At 53.5% G+C, this 22,822-nt stretch overlaps 1 long non-coding RNA gene across 1 annotated transcript; it reads left to right on the forward strand.

Moving 5' to 3' along the window:
• The first annotated feature begins 1,645 nt into the window (after positions 1-1,645).
• Positions 1,646-8,058, forward strand: LOC308515974. The gene is made up of 3 exons (XR_013995682.1): positions 1,646-1,770; positions 5,840-6,042; positions 7,977-8,058. It is a non-coding gene; the product is annotated as an uncharacterized lncRNA (long non-coding RNA).
• The last annotated feature ends 14,764 nt before the right edge of the window (positions 8,059-22,822 follow it).

Here is a 22,822-nt window from a genome sequence, read left to right on the forward strand (position 1 = left end):
ACTGACCAGCATGGCTTTTTGGAGTTATTTGAAAATATTTATAATAGCTACTTAGAATTCTTTGTTAAAGCTGACATCTGGTGCCTCTCACGGGCGGTTCTGTTGCTTGCTATTTTTCTTGTGTGTGGGCCAAAATTTCTTGTTTCTATGCATGTCTTATATATTTTCTCTTGTTGGAAATTGAGCTTCTGAAATAACATATGGTGGCAATGCTGGCCTCCGTGGTGGACATAGTTTTTGAGATCACTGATTGAGGTTTGCTCCGACCCCGAGAGGGCTCCTCTTACCTGCCTCCTTCCCTGGTTCTCTCTGATAAACGGGTCCATTTATGGTTTACCTTTTGTCTCAGGAATCCACCAGTCTCCTCTACATAACTTTCCTCCAAAACCCCTGTTGCTTCTGAGAGCACTCCCAATCTCTAACTTCCCCAAATTGTGTTGCGAATGAATTCAGTTCTTTTGAGACTCTGTTTGGGAACTCTCTCTTCTGTGGTCTGTCTCTCCCCTCGGGCAAGATGGCAGCCAGAGCTCTGGAGCTGGGAGTGGGGGCAATGGCACGCTGCCCTGAGCGATAGCCCTACTGTAGGCGCTGGGCACTCGGGAGTGGGGGCAGCCTCAGGTTCTCTCAGCTTGCCCTCCTGGCATGGCAGCTCTGTTGATGAGAGAGCCAGGGTGATGGTGACTAGGGCCCAGTATTTCTCAGCACAACCACATACAAGGCGGGGCCTCCATCCCACTGGTGGGGCCGGGAAGAAAGGAGTTCCCATCGCTAAGCTGCACTTCCCACTGCCCAGAACGTAGCCTCTGTAGCAGTAAGCTGGGCAAGATGAGAAATTCCAATACAGTGGGTCCTCGGGATACGTTGGAGATCGGTTGTTGCTACCCTGGTGCCCAGTGTCACCCTGGACTCCTCCACCACCAGCGGGAGGACTCCGGGGCGCTCTGTTGTGCTGGGCCTTCAGCTTCCTGCATCCTGGCTCCCTTTCCTGGCTATCCCTTTGTTTTGGTGGAGCACATCCCTCAGTGGTTCCTGAGAAAAGACCCTTGGGGTGTCCATTGATGAGACTTTGCACACCTGAACATGTCTTCATTCTGCTCGCCCTTGGTCAGCTGTCAGCCTAAGTACAGAATGCCAGGCTGGGAACCATTTCCCTGCAGAACACCGGGAGGCTTTGCTCTCTTGCCTCTGGCTTCCAGGGAGAAGGAAGCTATTCTCTTTCCTTGTTTTTTCAGTCTGGAAGCGGAGAGCGTCTTCTCTCAGCTCCCAGCCTGGTGACATTTCACGATGATGTGCCTGATGTTCGTCTATTATTATGTACCGCGCGGTGCCCTCCGCGAGTCCTTCAAACCTAACAGCGATTTTTGGGGTCTGTGAAGCGCTTTTGAATTATTTTTATTGATGACCCCACCACCTACATTTTTAATGCTCTTTCTAGCGTTCTTATTATTTGAAAAAGGAACTCCTGGAAAAATCCTATATAAAAAAAACAGTTTCTTTTCTCTCCAATTTTCTTCCTTCCTTCCTTCCTTCCTTCCTTCCTTCCTTCCTTCCTTCTTTCCTTCCTTCCTTCCTTCCTCCCTCCCTTCCTTCCTTTTTTGTTAATCTTTAGTGAGGATATTTTCCCATTGATTTTTTAAGGGAGAGTGGAAAAGACAGGCAAGACAGAGCGAAACATCGATGTGAGAGAAACACATTGATTGCTTGCCTCCTGCATGAGCCGTGTCCAGGGCCGTGTCCAGAGTCTGGGCCAGGGAGGAGCCTGCAACCAAGGTAGGTGCCCTTGACTGGAATTGAACCCGGGACCCTTTGGTCCACAGGCCTATGCTCTATCCACTGAGCCAAACCGGCTAGGGCATCTCTGATTTTCTTTATCTGTCACTCTGGAAAAGCTAAACCTTATGTTCCAATTTTTCCTGGTTAATTTTGCCATTGCATTTTGAATTTTAAAAGCCTTTCTATTTTGTGCTGTGTGTCTGGAAAACGAGAGTCTTATTTGAATGTCACCTGTGCATGTCTTAGGTGCATGCCAATATCTGAGGATATTGGCAGGTTTCTCTATTCCTTGCTATTCTGTTAGCTCCACGTTGGCGTTTCCTGTTTGTTGCATTGTTCTCTTTCAGGTCAGAGGCATTCCTCTGGTGGCTGGTGAGCTCAGTTATCTGCACATTTACAAATAGGAAAGTGGGAGCTGACTGGGAGTCTGAGCACAGGGCGGGTCGGGAGGCGGTGCTTCTTCGCAAGGAGACCTGGCAGCGCTGTTCGGTTCGTTGGAAAACCCCAGGGCTGGTATCTCCAGGGTCTCTCTAGGTCTCTTCCCTCGATCCCTCCTGGTTCTCAGAGAAAGCTCTTCCAGCCGTCTGCCTGGAGGGGCAGAGCCTGGCTCAGAGGCCTGAGCGATGGGAGGGAGATGGTTGGGGCCTCGACATCGCCTGCTCCCTGCCATCTCCCTGCCCGGCGCTCCCTAGTCTAGAGGTGTCTGAGATCTGGGGTGGGAAGAGCTCCTTAAGCAGCTCGAAGAATCCCCTTTATTGGAACTGCCCTTTACCCCAACTTCCAGAGGTACCTGATGTGACAAATTCCTGAGTTTTTTGGGGGCTTATTGTTCCTGATTCATTTTCCTTCATTCTGAAATGTTGTGGTTTCTTCTCCCACTCTCCCCATCCTTCTGGACTCATACCCTCAGACACTGAAAGAAACCCTTTACTCTTGTGTTAGCATCCCTGTGGTGTGGGGAGCATGGGAGGGGGGTACTGTGCAGTCAGCCTGCCATCTCCACAGGGACATCTTCTCACTGCCTTGCCCATCCCCGTCCATGGAGACACCATGCTTCCAGCTGCTGAGGTCAAAACTCTGGGGCCATCTTAGCTCCTCTCTCTCTCCTGTACCCACATCCAATCTCAGCACGTCTGTGAGCTCTAACTTCAACATAGATCCAGAATTCACCACCCGGATTGCTACACCCACTACGCTGTCTCGCCTGGACGCTGCGAGAGCCTGTCTGGCCGCCCTCTTTGTCCCTGTGTTCCCTGCAGTCGGCCCACAGCACGGCAGCTGTCACATCTGTCCTATCCCAAACCCCTCTCCCCACAGCTCTCCTGTGGCTCCCACTTCACTCTGATCAAGAGCCCAGATCCTAACAGGCCAACAAGACCTGCGTGATGAAGCCCAAGCACCCTTCCGGCCACTGGCAGCCCGGCCATCTCACAGCCCCGGCCAGCTCCCTGCTGCCTGCTCCCTTCGCCTCTCCCTCCAGGTGCCTGCAGGCTCCTCCCGCCCCTCCTCCGGGTTGCCTGTGAGCCTCCCTGACTCTTCCGTTTAAAAGTACATCTCTCTTCCTCCCTGGGCCCCCTCCATCTTCCTCATCCCACTCGATCTTTCTCTAGAGCAACTCTCAAGACTGGATACATGTACATTTCCTTGAGTGATAGCAGCTTATCTCTGCTCTCTAGAATGGATGGGTTGACGGCAGGGACTCTGGCTTCTTTTGTTCACCTCTGCATTCCCAGCACCTAAAACAAGGCCCGGCTCAACAAATACCTGCCTCATGAGTGAGTGAGTGAGTGAGTGAGTGAGTGAATGCCTGCTCGGCCCTAGCCCTGGCTCTGGGACTGGCTGTGTTCTGGGCAGAGGATCTAAAGAGCTCTGGGTCTATAGCCCTCCATTTATTCATTCACCCGTCTATCCATCCATGCATTATTACTGTCATTGTGAATATTAATATTCTACCGCTAGCAAGTGGCAGAGGGAGGATTTAGCCCCAGCCTGCCTGCCTCCAAAGCCCTGGCTCTCCCCAAGGTCAGACTGAGACCACATTCCTTGTCTGGGAGTAAGAAGTTAGAACAGAGCCTGGCCTCAGGTGTGCATGTTCATGAGGTTGTCCCTGCTTCATGGACAGTCTCTTAAGAGCGTCCTTCAAGGTTCTACTCCAGTGATGCCACCTCAAGGAAGCCCCCCAGGACTGCCTAGGGCAGAGTCAGCCGCTCCTTGCCTGCTGTCTGAGCTGTGCACATCCTCATCAGTGTGAGCACCAGAATGCTTATCGGTTCTCTGTTCACCTTCAACGGCGAGCTCTTCTGGGACAGCACTGGGTCTTGTTCAGCTCGGTGTCCCAGGAGCCCAGGGCAAGGCCTGCCGCTGGAGCACTAAAGGAGGACTAAATGGAATGAAGGATGCAGACTAGGGCGTGGTCCAAGTGGTGGCCTGAACTGGAAGTCCAGCTCTGCCACTCACTAGCCGTGTGACCTGGGGAAGTCCCTCAACTTCATCCAAAATGGGTTGAAAAACAGCCCCCATTTCCACGAGTGAGTTAATGAATGCACAGTGCCTGGCATGGAGCAGTGCTTGCAAGAAAAATCTCTGCTCCATGAGCCAGTGCCCCCACTCCAGCCCACTGGCTGTGCCCTCCCTCAATGGCAGGTGCCTCCACCTGACTTCCTCCTGTGCCCGGGCAGCTGGCTGAGTTCCTGGGCCACCAGCTGGGCCTGCTGCCACTCAGAGATTGGCCTGTCTACACTTAATGTTTGCCTCCAAACAGCCTGGCCCTGACCCATCCTGTCCTTGTGCGCTGGCCAAACAGTACGTATCATCGCGGGGCACCCGAGGCCTCCCCTGGGGCTGGCGACAGGGCACAGGCATCGGGGCAGGAGCCATGTCCATAGGACCAGGGATGTAAGGGAGAGGAGGGGGGCTGACCTGGGAGCCTGCCTTGAGGATTTGGGGAAGACGGTATTCTTGTGTTTTTATTTTTTTTTAAAAAATATATTTTATTGATTTGTCACAGAGAGGAAGGGAGAGAGATAGAGAGTTAGAAACATCGATGAGAGAGAAACATCGATCAGCTGCCTCCTGCACATCTCCCACTGGGGTTGTGCCTGCAACCCAGGTACATGCCCTTGACCGGAATCAAACCTGGGACCCCTTCAGTCCGCAGGCCGACGCTCTATCTACTGAGCCAAACCGGTTTCGGCTCTTGTTGTGTTTTTAAAGAACGAAAACCAGTTTTTCTCTAGCCAAGGCATGTGGATTTCAAATGCCAGTCTTCTTTGGCAGGTCACCACCTCCAACTAAAGTCAGGGTCCTTAAACTTGGGAGGAAGGGACCCTACAATGCCTCCCTTGAAGTCTTGAGATGTGGGGCTGGGGGCCTGGAGTGGGGACTCTGTGGCCTGATAGATGTTCCCAATAGTATATCTCCGTTACTACAATTCATTGTTAAACGCCTAAGCTTCCCTCCAAGAGGCCAGGGTTGGTCTATTCAACTGTGTAGCCCTTTTGTGTCTAGCAAAATGCTTGATATAAACAAACAAATAAATAAGATTATGATAGCTATCTTTTAATAAGCACTTACACCCAACCCTGAAGGACGTTCTACTATTGTGCCCATTTTTGGATGAAGAAACAGGTTCCGAGAGGTGAAGGGGCCCAGCCTCGGCCACACCGTTGGAGGTGGCGCGGCTGAGATCTGACCCCTTCTGAACCGTGTCACACTCCCTTCACCACACGGAGGAAGAGTTTGTCAAATGACTGAGTGATGACAGGTGGTGGTGGGTGGATGTGTCAACAGGAAAGGGCTTGCACAGCTCGTTTCTGCCAGCTGCAGCTGTTTTTCAGGGACAGGAAGGGAGAGGGTGACCTGGGGCACCCCATTTGGGGGTTGGGGTATGGCTCGGAGGTCTACCAGAGATCCAGACTTTCCGGGAAAACCAGAGCCACCCAGGTCGTTTGCCACCTCCTCTTTGGATGGTAGAATCTGTCTCCAGTCTTCATTTGGGTTTCATCAATTTTTCTACTTATGCTCTTTCCCTGCCCATGGGAGAGATTTTGGTCTGTCTTGTTCACAGCCGTTTCTCCAGTGCCCGGCAAGGGGTCCGTGTTCTGTGCACATCTGGGCACGAAGGCCCGGGGCTTCTTGAATCCAGGATTCCTCCATCGTCCGGTCCTTGCTGAGAAGGTCCCGAGACAGAATCCATGACACACCCTCGGACGCCTCCCACAGGCTGACACGATCACCTACCAGCACGCCTTGAACTGGGACATTTGACAGGTGCGGGATTCCCTTAACCCTCCGATCCCTCAGCCCTGACATAGAAGCTCCGAGAGGAAGGGAGGTGGGCCTGTTTTGTTTGTTCTTGTGAACAAAATACATGCAACACATTGCCTTGAACACACGAAAGGCTCACTAGATGTTTGCCAAAAAAAAACCAACAACACTAAAAAGAGCCAGCAGTGACAGGGTCTCCTCTAAAAGAATCTACAAATGGTCTGGTTTCCTCAGGGTCAATTCCCACAGAGCACGCCTTTCTCAAGGGCGTCACAGACAATAGAGAGACAGCCTTGGCCTTGGGGACATGCATTTAACAAAAGTGCTCTCTCCTTCACACACACACACACACACACACACACACACACACACACACACTCACCCACATTGATCTTGTGGTGGGGAAACAGCATCTGTTTACATACAAATATCTTAGTGGCCTTGACGGAGCAGAAGGAACAAGTAGAAATCAGGTGCTGCTCTGCAGGGGGAGCAGTGAAAACATTACGCAATGCACTGTATTTACACACAAGCAGTTCGCTCTGATCAGAGGCTCTGGCCAAACTGGAGTGAGTCTGGTGGGGAGTGGGGAGTAAATAGATGTGGATTCCAGGCCCCTTACCCCCCACGTGGAGGTCATGCGGAAACTGGGGCTCCAAGCTCCTTTATTTACTCGGCGCCTGCATGTGCCAGGAGGGGTGGGCTGGCTCATCTGCCGTCGAGGTAACCCGGTTCAGACCTTGCCCTCGGACAGTGGGCGGACTCAGTAACCTCTCGGACATCTCCCGGGCGTCCTCCCTTTTCCAGAGCCCTTCCAAATCCTTGATTTCTGGGCCAGGTGCCCCAGGATGGCTGCCAGGGAGCCAGTGTTGCCCTGTGAGCTGCGACCCTGGCCAGTATGGCTGCACCACAGACAGGCTGAGGACAGAGTAGGAGGGAGGGGGAAGCAACCAGGGAGAGACACGTTCTTGAATCGTGTGTGTCAGCCTCGGTTCTGGAAATGAAATGCCTTTTAATTTCATCGTCTGCTTTTCCTTTTCCCCTCTGTGATACTCTCTGTGCCAGGAGGCCCTTGGCCACTGGATGCGAATGGAACAAATCCAATAAAGCCTCCCTTTGGCTGGCTGCTTGCTCCCTGGAGCTTGGCTGGCCTGGAGACATTACCTCATTCGCCTTCTCACCTGTGCGAAGGCAAGGCAAAGGCGGGGTGGGGTGGGGGCCGGGAGCCAGGTCAGCCGGTGGCTGGGATAAGCCGAGGCCCCGAGGCCTGTACTGGTCATGAGGGGTGACAGATGGTGCCTGGGGCAGTGTCCTGAGACCTGAGTGCTGGTCTCAGCTCTGCAGCCAGCTCTTGGCTGGACCTCAGGCAATCCCTGGACATGCGGGGTCTTAGTTTTTCTTCTGTGAAGCAGCAGGAGTAGACTAGGTCAGTGGCTCATAAATTCTTTAAAGCGGTGGAACCAATTTCCCAAAGTGGAATAGGCTGTGGGAGTCTCACCTTGAATGGCCCTGGCCCTTGGTCACCACTCCCCTGACATGCGCGTGCGTGTGCGTGCGTGTGTGTGCGTGTGTGCGTGTGTGTGTGCGTGCGTGCGTGCGTGTGTGTGTGTGTGTGAAGATGGCAGGCTTGTTTCTGCCTCAGGACCTTTGCACTGGCCTTTCCTCTTGTGTGAATATCCTTTCCCTAGAATGACCTGTGCATGCTGGCCCTTCTCTGTCATTCAGGAGTTAGCAGGGATGGTCCTTCCTCGGACAGCCTCCTCTGAGCCTGTCTAATGGTGTCCTGCGCCCCAAGTCCTCTGTACCCCAGCCCTGCTCTACTGAGTCCTCAGCACTTAGTACTCCTTGATGTTTCCTGTGTCTTTGTTGGCATGTTATGATCTGTTTTCCCCACTAGCTTGTAAGTTTCATGAGGATAGTTTTTTCTCTATTCATAGCGGTGAACACAGGGACGGTCCTCAATAAACATCTGATGACCGGATGAAGGAATACATTCATGCCCGACTAATGCAGATGGAGGTGAGTTTGCTCTCGGTTGAAACTGTTATGGAGTGCTGTGTGCCCCACGGGCTGCCCGCCCTCCTGACCTCCTTCCCATGGTCTTTGAGGCCCCTCTCCACGCCCCACCCCCTCCCCACGGGGTGCCACAAAGCCCTGTTAGAAAACCTTTTGGACTTGATGATGTCAAAGGCTTCTGGCAGTTCTGACAATCCACGGCCGACTCTGAAACAGCCAGGAAGGAAGGGTTCCAGCCATTCCCGAGGAGGGCCCCTACGCTGGTTTAGAGATTGAGAGATGTTGCCAAGAGCCTTCGAGGAGGAAGAAGAGAAGAGAAGAGAAGCAGAGTCCCTGGAGGGGGAGCGGGCCTTTTCCAGACAACCATGAGCCCACCGGGTTGGCAGCGGTCAGGGGAGGTTAACAGGAAGTGGTGGACACGCCGGCTGTCAGAGGCCTTGGTTGCTAAGGTGAGGCGGTTGTCCTGACCTGTGACGTGGCACAGGAGTTGGCACTGAAGCTCAGAGCAGGACAGCAGAGTCGCCAGGGCCTTCATGTGGGTGATAAAATGGAGAGGGCAGAAATGGAGCAGGGACTGGGGAGGAAGCTCAGAGGTGGGGAGGCCCAGACCAGGCAGTGGGCTGAGTGAGGGACTGGATTCAGGAGGGAGAGGGGACTGAGGATAGAGCCTATTTGGCAGTGCATGTGTGTGGTGGGGAAGGAAGAGGGGAGAGACTTAACACAATGCCGAAGTTTCCCGCCGGCTCATGGGCACGGCTCTCTCTCCAGGCACCGTCTGGATGGCGGCGTTGGCAGGAAGGGTGGCGGAGGGCTGGGCTGCCCCTGCCCCACCCCAGGTCAGGAGGGCCAGGCTTCCCAGTTCAGCTGCTCCCTACCCCAGGCTGCGAGTTTGGGGTGGCCCTCCCCGCAGGCCCAGGATTAAGGTGCTGATGGTCACCACGGGGCCTTGGCAGAGAGTGGGATGACTCAGTGCTGACTCATCCTCGCTGCAGAGTACGAGGTGCACCGTGGAGGGCACTGGGAGTGCCAGGCCCGGGGAGCCACCTTGATGGAGGGCTGGCAGGTGATGGGCACGTCTGTGATGGTTCCCCTGACCCCCTTTTCCAGCACAATCCTCCCAGTTAAACAGAAAACCAGTTCCTGGGAAGAATCAACTCATTTAAGGACGGGTTCTAGTTCGGGGCATGCTTTAGAGTCTGGGGGTGCTACCCGGAGACTGTGCCCAGATCTCCAGAAATGGAGGGTATTCCTGGGATTTCTAGAGTGTGTTCTAGACCCTGGGGAAAATATTCTGGAATCTGAGGACAGATTTCGGAATCCCAGGCTTGTTCCGGAACGCTGGGCTCCGTTTCAGAATTCTCGGGGCTGTTTGAGAAGCCTTGGGTGAATGCTGGGCATATTTCAGAGCTCTGGGGGCCTGCTGGGCTGGCTCCCCATCATGCACCTCAGTGGACTTATCTGTGGTGATCTGCTGGTACACACAGTTACAGGGAGGCAGTTGCTATGGCAACAGTAACCATGGGGTGTATCAACTCCCAGAATTTACTGGGAGCCTGTGACATTTTAGCTGGTAGAGGACCGCCTCTGGCGATGAGTCCGAGGAGCAGGGATTCCTGCCAATCCTGTTTTTGTGTCTCCTTCCCCCAACCTCAAATAACCTCCCTCTTGGCCAGGGATCTGGCTGCCCCACACTCCCTTGGGCAAATGAATATTCAAAAGCAGCCAAAAAGCGTTTTCACATCTTATAACTTCCGCCTGTCTTGCTCCATTGAAATGCGTCGGCATCTTCTGTTTGCCCCATTCATCAGCCAGCAAAGTGAAGGGTAATTCCAGGGGCTGAGAATAAGTGCTTTCCCTGCGTTGCTTTCATCTCCTAAGTGGGATACGGAGAGGGGGGCTGGGCTCCTTGCTTTCTAGATGTGGCCCCTCAGATAAATCTCAGGGTCTTAAAATGCTGGAGTGCATCTGCTGAGACGGTGGGCCCTGGAGGGGAAGTGACAGCAGGCAAGGCAGAGGCAGGCTGAAGGCCAGCTGGGCTCTCCCCCCGGGGGCTGTGTTCTTCACCAGCAGGGCTGCCAGCTCCTCCCTGGGACTACATGAGTAGGCTTCCTGCCTGAGCTCCTGCTTCTGTCTACAAAACCACAGACTCATGCGTGGATGATCTTTGAGAATCTCCTGGGCTCTAAATGTGGGGAAACTGAGCCCCAGAGATATCCCTCAGATAGTTGGTCAGTGGCAGAGCAGGGACCAGACTTTCAGGCTCCCAGTTCCCAGCCCAGAGCCCTTGCTGTCACACTCACCTCTTCTCACAGTATCATTCGTTTGTTCATCCATCCATCCATCAACCCATTCATCCATCCATCATCCATCTGTCTCCCCATTGACCCATCCATTATCCATCCATTATTCATCCATCCATCCATTCATCCATCCATTCAGAAAGATATTAAGTACCTGCTGAATGCCCTGTACCACCTTGGGGTGAATGAACATGGTAGGAAATTCATGATCGGGCCCCCTGCCTATGATCTGAGCAACCTGGTCCACCCTGCCTCATTCATCTCCCTTCTGCCAGACAGACATTCTTCCATCCAGAACAACACATGCCCATCCCTGCCTCTGCCCCCAAGCTCCTTCTAGTTTCTTCCTCGTTGTGTCCGACGTCCCCCTGCCTGGAATGCCCCGATACCTTACAATTTATCCAAACCCTACTCATCCTTTAAGGCCCATGAAAAAGTCCTCCATCCTCCACAAAATGTTTCCTCACCAACACAGGCCAGCGGAGGCCTCCCTTCTTTCTTCGATGACCCTTTGATGAAGAACTGCCCAAATGAGCCCCTATTTTCTGCTTTTCGGATTTGTGCCAGTTCACTCCTTGAGAGCAGGCCCCATACTATTTTATTACTAGAATCACTGGTGATATATTACACCTGGGCAGCACATGGTGTAAATAAAATGCCATGAAATGTGGAATCAGAAAAGGGATCAAGCCTTAGCTTTGCAGATGAAATGCTGTGTGATCTTGAGCGAGTTACTGAACCTCTCTGAACTGCAGAGGTATACGATTTGGATTCGTGAGAGGACACCTTTGAAAACTAAATACTAGTAAATAGGAGAAGTCTTCCTCATTTCAGGATCTATTTCTCTCCGTGCTACCTGGGCTTATGATCTTGAATAATTGCTGATAGCCTAAGGCACAGAAACACTCTCCTCCTCCCCTTTCCCTGCCCCCTCCCCGCCCAAGGCCTGCTTCAGGGCAATCTCCCAAGAAGAGTCTTGCTAAACAGCCTTTCCTTTTAGTCTATTCTCTCCAAGTAACATTGGCGGAATAGGTGGGATCTTTTTTTCCCTCCAAGAAAAACTTCCTCCCTCAATTGGTTGAGAGTGGGCTGGAGCCTGGACAGGCCTTTGAGTATTTCCCAAAGGGCCATGGCCTCCTTGGGGACAGCGTCCTGTCTGGGAACACGGGAAAGCACTTGGCACCAGACTCGCCCCGTGTGGGCTCCTGACTCTGATCTTCCCTCTGTTTCTCTTTCCTGAACCGTGGTTCCACGCTCCTGTGGGAGGAGGTTTATGCCTTAAGCACTTTTTTTCCGGCTGATTGATCTGCGTTTTCCAGACCTGAGATCCCATCACAGGTTCTGGGAGAGAAACTCAGCCAGGTCCTTCCTCACCTCAACCTGCATCAAGACACATGCATGCAATCGGTGTCAGCCTGCAGCACGCATCCGCGGTGCCCACCGCATGTACACAGCCAGGTGTGCGTGTGAAGGCACACATTCGGCAGGCACACAGCTCATGCCCATGTCCCCAGCCTCTGCTTCTGCCTTCCCCACTCATCACGGTGCCCACTCAGCTCTACACACGCAGTAGATTTACACGCGTGCCAGCACAGACAGGGCTGCTCTGTCATGGGTGTGCATGGGTGCACACAGGCTTGTACACCCACATGTACCTATCTATGTAAAAGTGTAGACCCATGTGCATCCACACCTGTGTCAGGCACTGTGAACTGGAGGGTGTTAACTCATTGAGCCCTTACAAAGACAGTGTGATATACATGTGACTGTGTTATCACCCCATCTTCATGGATGTGGACACTGAGGCTCAGGGAGGTTAGATCACTTGCCTGAGTTCCCACAGTCAGGACGTAGGAGGGCTGGGGTTTGAACCCAGGCGGCGGGCGCCAAAGCCACACTCCTAACCACGCCACTTACTTGGTCATACAGGCCTGTATTTGCAGACCTTGCAAGGACTAAGCCAGCCTCTACCCTGGGCCTTTCCTTCTCATAGGAGTGTAAGTACAGGGCAGTTTGGCCCATGGGTGTGAAGACAGGCAGGTGGTGTGTGTGCACACCTGCCCCAAGTTGCCCCTTGGGAGCCCCCGGGAGCAGTTTAGCTTTTCAGGGGCCAGTGCCCTGTGGCTCCTGAGCCCACCTCGCTAACCTGCCATTACATTTCCTTTCTCAAAGCCGGAGTCCCAAGGCCCAGCTGGGCCCCACCAGGCAGGGAGTGAAGAACCAGGCCACCGTCCCCAGCACTGGGTCTTTCCCAGTAGTCAGGTAGCACTTTGAGCCTCTGCTCCCCTGCCGCCTGCCCCCGCCCCCCCCCCCCCCCCCGCCTCCCTGCCCGCCCCCCCCCGCCCCCCCCCTCCGCTCCCATTCCTATCCCCGTCTCCTCTTCTTGAGATCACTTTTGAGGATGGATGGCTTCCTGGCGACCAGGCTGATGGAGTTTGGGGTCCCCTCCCTGAGCACCTATAGGATCTCCCTGGATCCTACTTCTGGCTCTGCTGCTTCTCAGCTGTGTGGCCTCGGGCAAGTTTCTTAACCTCTCTGAGCCTCGCTTTCCTCATCTGTAGAATGAAGATGATTTCATCCACCCATGAAAAGGGCTAGCACTGCACCTAGCACGTAGCTACTGTTGCCCTCATCACTGCTGTTCTGGCCTTTACTGACACGCTGAGCCTGGTCCTTTGTCAGCCTCCCTCTGCAGGTGGTGTGCTCGGTAAGGGCGGGACCATGACTTATTTCTTCTCCTCTCGCAGGGCCGGGCTTGGTCCCTGGTGCATTTGTGATGCCGCTCGATGTTGATTGAATGTCTGAATGAAGGAGCCCAGTTCTTCCCCCAGTGGGACCAGTTCTCTCCATGGTGGGATAAAACCCATCTCTCTGTCTTAAGGGGTGGGGTGAGGCCTCCTGCTCTATGCCAGGGATGCAAAGTAGGGCAGGCCTCCCCAGAGGGGTTGCCATGGTGACAGGGAAGGTTCTGCTCAGAGGCAGACACACACAGGGTTGGTTGGGAGGCATGGTGGTGTTGCCGGCCTGGAGTAGGGAGACAGGCTGCTGAAATGGCTTTTGGGCCTCAGTGATTCAACTGTAAAACGAGGATGAAGCTCCCAGCCTGTGATTAGGGCCATATTGAAGGGGGTGTAGGTGGGGAAGGCTGTGGAGGGCTGCAGAAGGCCAAGCCAGTCTCACCTGCTTTATGACCATCTTCCCTCTGGCAATGAAGCATCGGAAGAGAAAGGGCACTGCTGTGCTCCCAGCCCCCAGAACAGTGCCTGACAGTTAGTAGCTGCCACTAACTATTTGCTAAATGAAGAATTAGTCAAATAAGGTGGGACATCTTGAGGTCCCGCCCCGACCCCACATGTAGAATTCTACTAGACCCTGGTTTCGAGCTGTGTTCTACACTAGAGACCCCTTGATGCCACTCTGACCTGTCACGTGCCTCCCCTACACCCCAACTCACACACTTACACCAGGCCCCTGAGTACCACCTCCTGCCCTAGTGTGAACTCTGTGAGGGTGCCGGGGTTCCACGTGACCTTGGGAAAATTGTCCCAGACTGGGATGCTTGGACGTGGCTGATGACAGAAGCTTGGGGTGTGGGTGTGAAGGTGGTCATAGTGGATGCAAATAATATAGGTTCCCAGGCCCCTTCCCAGGCCTACCTGCTAAATCTGACTCTGGGGTGCAGCCCAGCATTTGGGGTTGTAACCAGTTCCCAGGGGATTCGGGTGAGTGGCCAGGGTTGGGGACTTCTGCTCAGGAAACAGCCGCCTGCGGTTGGAGGGGCTTTAAGGAGTCCCTGCAGCCAACCCAGGGTCTGGTGCTTCCTGTTGGGGAGACTGAGGTCCAGAGAGGGGTGACTTGGCTGGCTGAACCCTGGCACTCCTTTGCCCTTCCCTCTCTGCTTTAGCTTCTCTACCGATGCTCAAGGTGCCCACCTGGCCTGGATCCTCTTCCCCTTGACTGTGCAGCCCTGCTTCTGGTCATGACACTGAGCGGCAGGGGAGGAGCAGGCTACTGAGTTTGCAGCCGGCTCCTTTTTGGCTTCTTGAGCAAGTGCCTTACCCCTCCTGAACATCTGTCTCTTCCTCTGAAAAATGGGCACAGCCCCGCCCATTTCATGGAGAAGTAGGTTGGTGAGGAAGTTGAGTGTAGCCTTTAGTCAGGCTGGCATGGCTTAGTGGTTGAGCATCAACCTATGAACAAGGAGGTTGGGGTTCGATTCCCGATCAGGGCACATGCCCGAATTATGGGCTCAATCCCCAGTAAGGGGGGTGGGGTGCAGGAAGCAGCCGATCAATTATTCTCTCTTGTCATTGATGTTTCTATCTTTCACCCTTTCCCTTCCTCTCTGACACCAATAAAAGCATATATTTAAAAAAAAGTAGTGTGGACTTTGCAGGCAGGGAAGACTGGTTTGAATCCTGGCTCCACTGGGTTGGCGGCTGTGTGACCCAGGCGCGTGGCTTCACCTCTCTGAGCTTTGGCACCCTCATGGAGGTCATTGTGAGGATGAAGTGTGAGGGTGCCCATGAAGCACGTAGGGGACGCAACTAAAATGACTGTCCTTTTAAAGAAAGGCAGGCAGGGGTGGGTGGTCCAGAAGTCCAGCCTGGTCCGCCCCAGCGCTGGAGAGAAGCTAGGAGAAGGCCGGAGCTTGGCCTCTGTCTCAGAAGGGCAGTCCAGAGCGGGGGCAGTGGAGGGGAGAGGTGTTTGTTTGAACAGCCAGAGATGCTGAGAGGCCCCTGGTGTCTGTCCATTAGCCAGTTCCTGCTGAGTCGTGGGGAGTTGAAGGCTGCGGAAGTGATGAGCCATCGCAGCTGTGCGGTACTTTCTCCGCTGAAAAGCAGTTTCCAACTCGTTATCTTCCTGCGTCCTCACAATAACCCTGGTAATTGTTAGCTCAGGGACCAGGCTTCCTGTGTCAGTGGGGAGATGAGAGCCCAGAGAGGTCAACTGGCCCGGCCAAGGTCACACAGCACACAGCGGCCAGAGACAGGGAAGATGGTGGGTCACTGTATTTCTAAGTGATGGTGACAAGCGGTGGGGCATCCCTCTCGACTGCTCTCTGGCTGCTGGCTGCAGTGCTCGGAGGCCAGATGTCTGAGTTCAAATCCCGTCTCTGTCACTTCCTAACTGCATGCTTTGAGGAAGTCACTTAACCCCTGTCAGCCTGGGTTCCTCATCTGTCCCGTGGGGAGAATAATAGTATCTATCTCACAGGGCTGTTTGGGGGAGCTGCCCAGATGGTATATGTCAAGCATGTGCCTAGCCCATGGCAGGTTCTCTATCATATGGATAGCTTTGCTGTTCCCAGATGACATGTGACCCTAAAGTCACATCAGCTTCTGGGCTCAGTTTTTCATCTGCCAAAGGGGCACTTACTTGGTGCCGAGCACCCACTGAGGTCAGTCCTTAGTCCCATCTTCAGATAAGGAAGCCAAGATGCCGAGAAGCGAGTGGACGTGTCTGTAGTTACTTGGCTGGCAACAAGATGCTCCAACTCAAGCTCCAACCTGAGATCCCCGCACCCATGGCCCCCAAAGGTGCCTGCCTCCAGGTTTCCCTCCGGGGAATCTTTAGGGCTGGCGAACTTGCCTGGGACTTTGGTGTCTGGGGGCTGGTGCCTGCCTGGGGGCTGGAGCAGCAGCAGCAGGAGGGATCGATCCCTCTGCCCCAATCCCCCTGCAGATGGTGACCTCACTCTGTGCCCTGCCTGGGCCTGGGGTTCCAGTCCTACCTGGGCCTTCCCCCTTCCCCGGGGCCAGGGAGAGGCTGGCAGGCTCCAGGCCATGGCGGGAAGGCCATTAGCTGGCCCTGGAGCCCAGGGCTGGTAATGACCCTGTTTCCATATGGAGGCAGCTCACGGTCTCTCCCCACGCACCAGTCTGCTCCCCGAGCTCCCATTCGGGCAGATTATGTAATGGGGAGCGGGTTATGCAAGGATGGAGCAGGCCCTGGTGGGACTGGGGGAACCGAGCAGCCTCCCCAGCCCCGAGCAAAAGCCTCTGGAGCCGGGCCAGGCTCCTGCTCCCACCGCTCAGCTGCCCACTTGGAACTGAGAGCTGCAGCCAGGACTGGGGCGGGAATGGAGAGGGCGAGGCGGTAGTGTGGAACGAGACAGCACTGCCCGCGCATCAGGAATCCTAGGTTGGGTCCCATCTCTTCCATGAATTGGACAAATCAATCCTTCCCTTCTCGGGCCTGCTTCCCTTGCTGGAAACCAGAGGAGGGGCGGTTTGTACATCTCCAGGCACCCTCCCATTTCCAGGGCTGCTGTGTCTGTCACCTTGCAGAGAGACTCCAGATGTCTAGGTTCTGAGTCTTAGGCTTGAGCAGAAGTGTTCTCTCCCTGTTCTTGCTTGTCTCACAGGAGAATGAGCGCCTGTTAGCTTCACTGGTGCCAGATGTGCCTGGACTTCGGCTTCTGGAGGGAGGAGCCAGGACATCTCATCCCCTCCTTCTTCTTTGCTCCCGACTGAGTCCCAGCACAGGCCAGCCACACCACATCGCAACAGCAGTGACAACATGACAACTACTTTGATTGGCCAGGCCCTATGCCAAGCCCCTCTCCATGCATCACCCCACCGAATTCTCACCAAAGCCCTATGAAGGATGTATTTTAGCATCCTCATCTTGCAAATAGGGTCTGAGGCTCAGAGAGGGCAAGTGACCTGCCCAAACTCACACAGCCTGTCAGTGCCCCAGCCAGGATTTGATTCCAGGCTTGTCAGACTCTAGAGCCCAGGCCACCGTGAGTCGGTGTAGAACCGGTCTGGTTCTTCCCAGAGACCAGAGAACTGGGTATGAGCAGATGGTGTAAACAGCCCTGTTCTGTGGACTAGGCTCTGAGGAATGTCCGTCCCCCTCACTGGCCACCCCCGGGCCTCTCTGGACTCCCCACCCCACCTTGTTTCCTTTGTGCCACCCACGGTGGCCGCATCGGCATCTGTGAAGTGGGTAGCACAGCCTGCAGGCTGTGTGGGCAGTTGGCACTGAGGGTACATGGACACTTATATTTTTAAATCAGGCTCTGGCCAACCCCTGAAGTCAGCTCAGACAGGGCCGAGGAGTTTTCTCTGGGCACTGCTGACCTGGTGGGAGGGCTGGGGCAACATTGGCCTCAGGAGTTGCGCTGAGATAGGGCGATAGGACCCACCTCCTGAGATGGGGATAAGATTGTGATTTTTCTCGTGGTGTTTGGCTGGAGTTATTGTTTAGAAAGTTTCTGTGGGCGGGGTTCTTGATCTCTCCTGGTCTTTTGGGAAGGGAGAGCAAGTTCTTTCTCTCTCTCTCCCTCCCGCTTTAAAATATCCCAATGGCATCTTCAGGCTGCTGGCTTCTTCAGCACCCAGTCTGAGATATAGAAGACAAACAAAATAAAACAAAAACCCAGGGAGCTCACTGTCGCGTCATCCCTTGGGGCCCCAGCCAACCTGCCTTCTCTCCATCGTTGAGGGTCCGCTTGCGCTTGTTTCAGCCATGAAGCCCAAGGTGTTGAGCTGTACCCAGCAGGGGGAATTGATTCAGACCTGGAAGTCAACTTGGTTCTCTACAGTGTTTTTTAAAAAATAAGTAGATCTATTTTTATCTACTTGGTTAGAAAGAGAAACAAGCCTTGGTTAGAAAGTAGAAAGAGATAAATCAGTTGACTGTAATTGGGCTTCTGGGAGAGAAAACAGAAAGTGACTGATCGTTGGCCGGGTTTTGGTCAGAGCAACACAATGTGGTCAGCTTTAGGGATACGATCAGGGGAGCAAAGCAGGCCAGCACACCCACCGCTGCCCATGGATAATGATGTAGGAAGCGGGTGGTGAGTGGACAGTCTAGTTTGGACCTAGAAGAGGACAGACAGCCCTTGCTCCCGCCTAGCGGCAGTACAGACAGCCCTGAGGGAGGTACTCATTGGGGTTGGGCTGAGGGAGGTCTAAGTGGAATGAGGGTTGGGCATTTTGTATAAATGTGTAAATCCAAACATGTGTGTGAACCGTGGAGGGAGGCAGGCCTTTTGTTTCTTCTGCTGACCCTGGTCAGGTTTCTGAAGGCAATAAATAAGTGGTTGGGCTTAACGCTCTGTGCCCAACAGAGTACCTGGCACATAGTAAGTGATCAATAAGTATTTGTTGACTGAATGGACGAGGAATGAGTGTTTATCGGGATCTGCTCACATGTTTCGCTAGATGTTGTTGCAGACCTGAGGTTCCCCATTGATGGGGAAAAGGTGGAGGCTTCCTCTCCTGGGCTCTGGGTAAGTGGCCTGTGGTGAACCCTCAGGACAGTGCTGCATTGGTTTTCAGGCTCAGTGAGTAGGCCAACTGAGAGGGAAGACAAGATTAGGGAGTTGACAGGCTATATAACCATTGACCCATCCATTCACTTCCCCATCTAGAGTTGGGGCCAGATGTTTCAGTTTTCTTGCCTAGAGGGGTAGGCTCATGAGAAAGAGAGATGGGGAGAAGGTTAACATTTCACCTACCCACCCATCCATCCATCTACCCACTTACCCACTCATCTATCTATCCACCCATCTACCCATCCATCCATGTATCCATCCATCCATCCATCCATCCATCCATCCATCCATCCATCCAGAGTTGGGGCCAGATTGCTCATGGTCATTGAATGCCAGCCTCAGGACTTTAGATTGAAAGCTATCTTTTGTGACAGCTGTCAAGGAAGAGGGGTTAATCTGCATGAACACCCCAAGTGCATACTGGGGGGCTAATTAGGGCTTAAGCAAGGCTGGTCTGTAGATCCTGGGGTAGGTGGAGCCTGAGCGTTTCAGGAAGAGCTCTCTCTACTCTCCTATGCCAGTTCTACAGAGGCCAAGACCAGGTAGGACACAGCTACTCTCATGAGCAAATCACCTGGATGATGTGCTCATAACCAGTTTGTGCCGACTCCGGAGTGGAGGGCAGCAGACGGAATGGTCCGGGTTGGCTCTTCTCAGAAGTCTTCGAAAGGGAGAGTTAGGCTTCCTGGCATCTCTGTTGGGTTCAGGATTGAGTAACAAATACTTTTGGAATGAAAAGTTGTCTGAGGGGGGTGGCTTCCGAATGTTCCCACCTTGAGTAGGGACCACACATTGCCTCTGCCTTCTTCCCTTCCCATAGGCTGTGCTGGATTTCTCTCCATGCTCAGTGTCTGAAACATCATAGAGGCCCGTAATGTTTATAGAAAGAGCGAGAGGACGTTGTCTTGGGAGCTGAGGGTGCAACAGTGGGCACGACGAATGCTCCATCACCATGGGTCTCAGTTTGGTGCTCAATGTATTTAAAAAACAAAAGTGAGTCATATGTCTTATTAGGGCTTATCTGCTGCCGTCGATCCCTGTGGGTCTGTGCCAATTGGTGCTTGCAGGTGCCAGTGGATAAGATGTCTGGGAGCCAAGGCCTGGTGGTGGTTCTGGGGAAAAAAAGAATGAAGAAAGGGAAACACCAACTGAGGTGTCAAACTTGGCAGAAACTCCTCAGGGCTGTCTACTGAGCTCTTGTTCGGTGCCAACAGAGAGGTTACCTCTCGGGGGTCTCCACCCTGGCAGCCCGGCTCTTTCATCCACTCTGATTTACGGAGGAGGCCGCTGCTGGGACTCACCAAAGGCCAGTGAGGAGAGGGTGGTGGAGTTGGCATTTGAATCCAGGTCTGTTTGGCTCCAAATCTCAAGTTCTTAAAAAAATATTTTTTTAATTGATTTCAGAGAGGAAGGGACAAGAAGAGAGAGAGAGATAGAAACATCACTGATGAGAGATAATCATTGATCAGTTGCCTTCTGTACACCCCCCATTGGGGATCCAGCCTGCAACCCGGGCATATGCCCTGACCGGGAATCAAACCGTGACCTCCTGGTTCATAGGTCGTGGCTCAACCACCGAGCCACGCCGGCAGGGCCACATTCCAATTTCTTAACCACTTGGCTTGACTGCCAGGAAGGGTGGAAGGGTATGATAGAGGGGTCGGTCTGCAGGAGCTGGGGCCCAGCCATGGGGGACATTGGAGAGCTATCCTAGGTGCTGTCTTGGCCCTAACACCCTCTTGCCCTTGACTGTGAAGCTGTCATGGGTGATTCCAAGCTGACTCACAAAGCCAGGCTCCCTGCTGCCTGCTCGCTGAGGAGGCCATTGGGCAATGCAAACCCTGTATGCCTACACCCAATATAGACCCTGTCCATTGATACAAGTCACTGAATAAAGGTAACCTATTATTGCAATTTCTAGATACCACCCTGCCACTCAGGGCTGCAGGGAGGCCCTGAATGCCCAGGGAAGGCTGTCAACAGCTCTGGGCTCCGGGAGGGTAGAGTGACAGTGTTGTCGCTGCCCCACTGCCACGCGGCAGGAGGGAGAACCTGGTTCTACTGTGGCTTTGAGGGCTGACCCAGTCCCAGCTGTTTGTCTAAATCTGCATGGACTCCTCCCCATGTCTGAAAGCCAACCCAGAAACTAGAGGTGGTTATCACGATAAAACAAAACCACAGCCAACTCTCACTGAGCGCTTCCCTTAGCTCAGAGCTTAAAGGTCAGAACCACTCCTGGAAGGAGGAGCTTTGCCATCCCTTTATGAGGTGGAAACAGGCTCAGAGAGGTTAAGCCACTCACTCAAGTCTCCCTACTGGTGATTGGTGGAAAACATCACAAGCCCAGTGCTAGCTGATTTAAATGTCTGGCTCTCAGCTAGGATGCTGCCCTGTCCCGACCTGCCTCCTCCCTCTGAGACCCACCAGGAGAGCATACTTGGGGGACCAGCCAGCAGCAGTGGGCCCATGAGAACAAACCCAGGGGCCAATGTACTGTGTGTGCAAAGGTCTTTGAGCACATGTCCATTCGTATGTTCACACCTATGTCCTTTTGTGTGTCCTTGGGATTTTGCACACACAGTAAAACAAACGCCATGTGCCTGCAATTGTGTCGCTTGTGTTCTGCGTGTTTGCATCCTCACATGTGTGTTTGCCTGGGGTGGTGGCTGGGTGCTTTTGTGTTCTTGTTCACAATGATCAGCATAGGTGTGTGTGTTTGCGCTAAAGCACATGAAGTGTGTATCTAATTTTTGTTTGTTTCTTTTAAATATATTTTTATTCATTTCAGAAAGGAAGGGAGAGGGAGAGATAGAAACATCAATAATGAGAGAGAATCATTGATTGCTACTTCCTGCATGCCCCCTACTTGGGATCGAGCCCATAACCGGGGCATGTACCCTTGACTGAATCGAACCCAGGACCTTTGAGTCCACAGGCCGATGCTCTATCCACTGAGCCAAACAAGCCAGGACTGTATCTAATTTTTATTGGGTGCTCACTCTGTCTTAGGCATGATTCCAAGTGCTTTTCAGGTATCAACTAGTTTCATCCTCACAGGAACTCTACGAGGCAGGATATCCCCAAACCATGGATGAGGAAACTGAGGCACAGGACGGGGGTACCAAGGCTCCCAAGCATTCCTTCTTGTAACTACAGAAACTGTTTTCTTCCGTCATGCCTGCCCGCCCTCATTTCTGGTCCATGTGGCTTAGGCTTTGTCCCCCACGTCCCCAACACCTGGGTTGGCCATGGGGCCCAGGTGTGATTGGTCCAAGCAGCTGGACCTAGTGGCTCCTGAAACACACCTGAGGGTTGTGCAGTGTTACTGAAACCGTGGCCTGCAGATGGCAGCATCCGATTCCAGGGCCCTGGCTCCTGAGTTCAGAATCTGCTTTCACACGCCCTGCAGGGGACCCTCCTGCACTTAAGAATCTGGACCTTGAAACCAAACTGCCTGGGTGGAGGCTGAATTCCAGGCCCACTACTCCTCAGCTTTACTAGTAGACAAGCTATATAAGCTTTCTGGGCCTCAGTCTCCTCATCTGTGGAATGGCAATAATAGTAGTCCTGACATTCTTGAGGACTAAATAGGTTAATGCATACGAAGTGCCTAGAGCCGCCCCTGGCCTGCAACTAATTGCTGGAGGGTCACTGTCACTGCTATTGTTCAGGGACAGGCAAGGGGCCCAGTCCTGCCCAATGAGCATCGGCCCTGAGACTTTTGCTGGCACCAGTAGGCAAAAGCCTCTTTCTGCTGAGATGGGAAGTAAGCCCGGAGCGGCTGGTGAGCATGTATCACCTCGGGGGCAGAGCTTGCCTGAGAATAAAGCAACAAAGAAAAAAGTAGAGGGGAGAGAGGTTCCTGGGGACATTTCTGGAAGCAGGGCCACGCCTAGGGCCACGCCTAGGGCCACTGCACTCTTCCCTTTCATGAGTAAATGCCTGTGGTTTTGGCTTTTGGCGCTTTGAATTGGGTTCTTGTCAATCACGTGAAGGGCTCCTGCCAAGTGCCTAATCTGACCCAGGTTTTTCCAAAGAACTGACTGAAGGGAGTTCAGGTCAGACAGCCAGTTGGGGGCAAGACTTGAACCTGACTCCCACCCAGTCTGGCCCCTCTTCTCGGCCGTCTCATCCTGACGAGGAGGCCGCGTGGGCCACCCCACAGCCGTGGCTGGCTCTC

The sequence above is a fragment of the Myotis nattereri genome, assembly GCF_964212035.1.
Source record: "Myotis nattereri genome assembly, chromosome: 3".
Classification (NCBI taxonomy): Eukaryota; Metazoa; Chordata; class Mammalia; order Chiroptera; family Vespertilionidae; genus Myotis; species Myotis nattereri.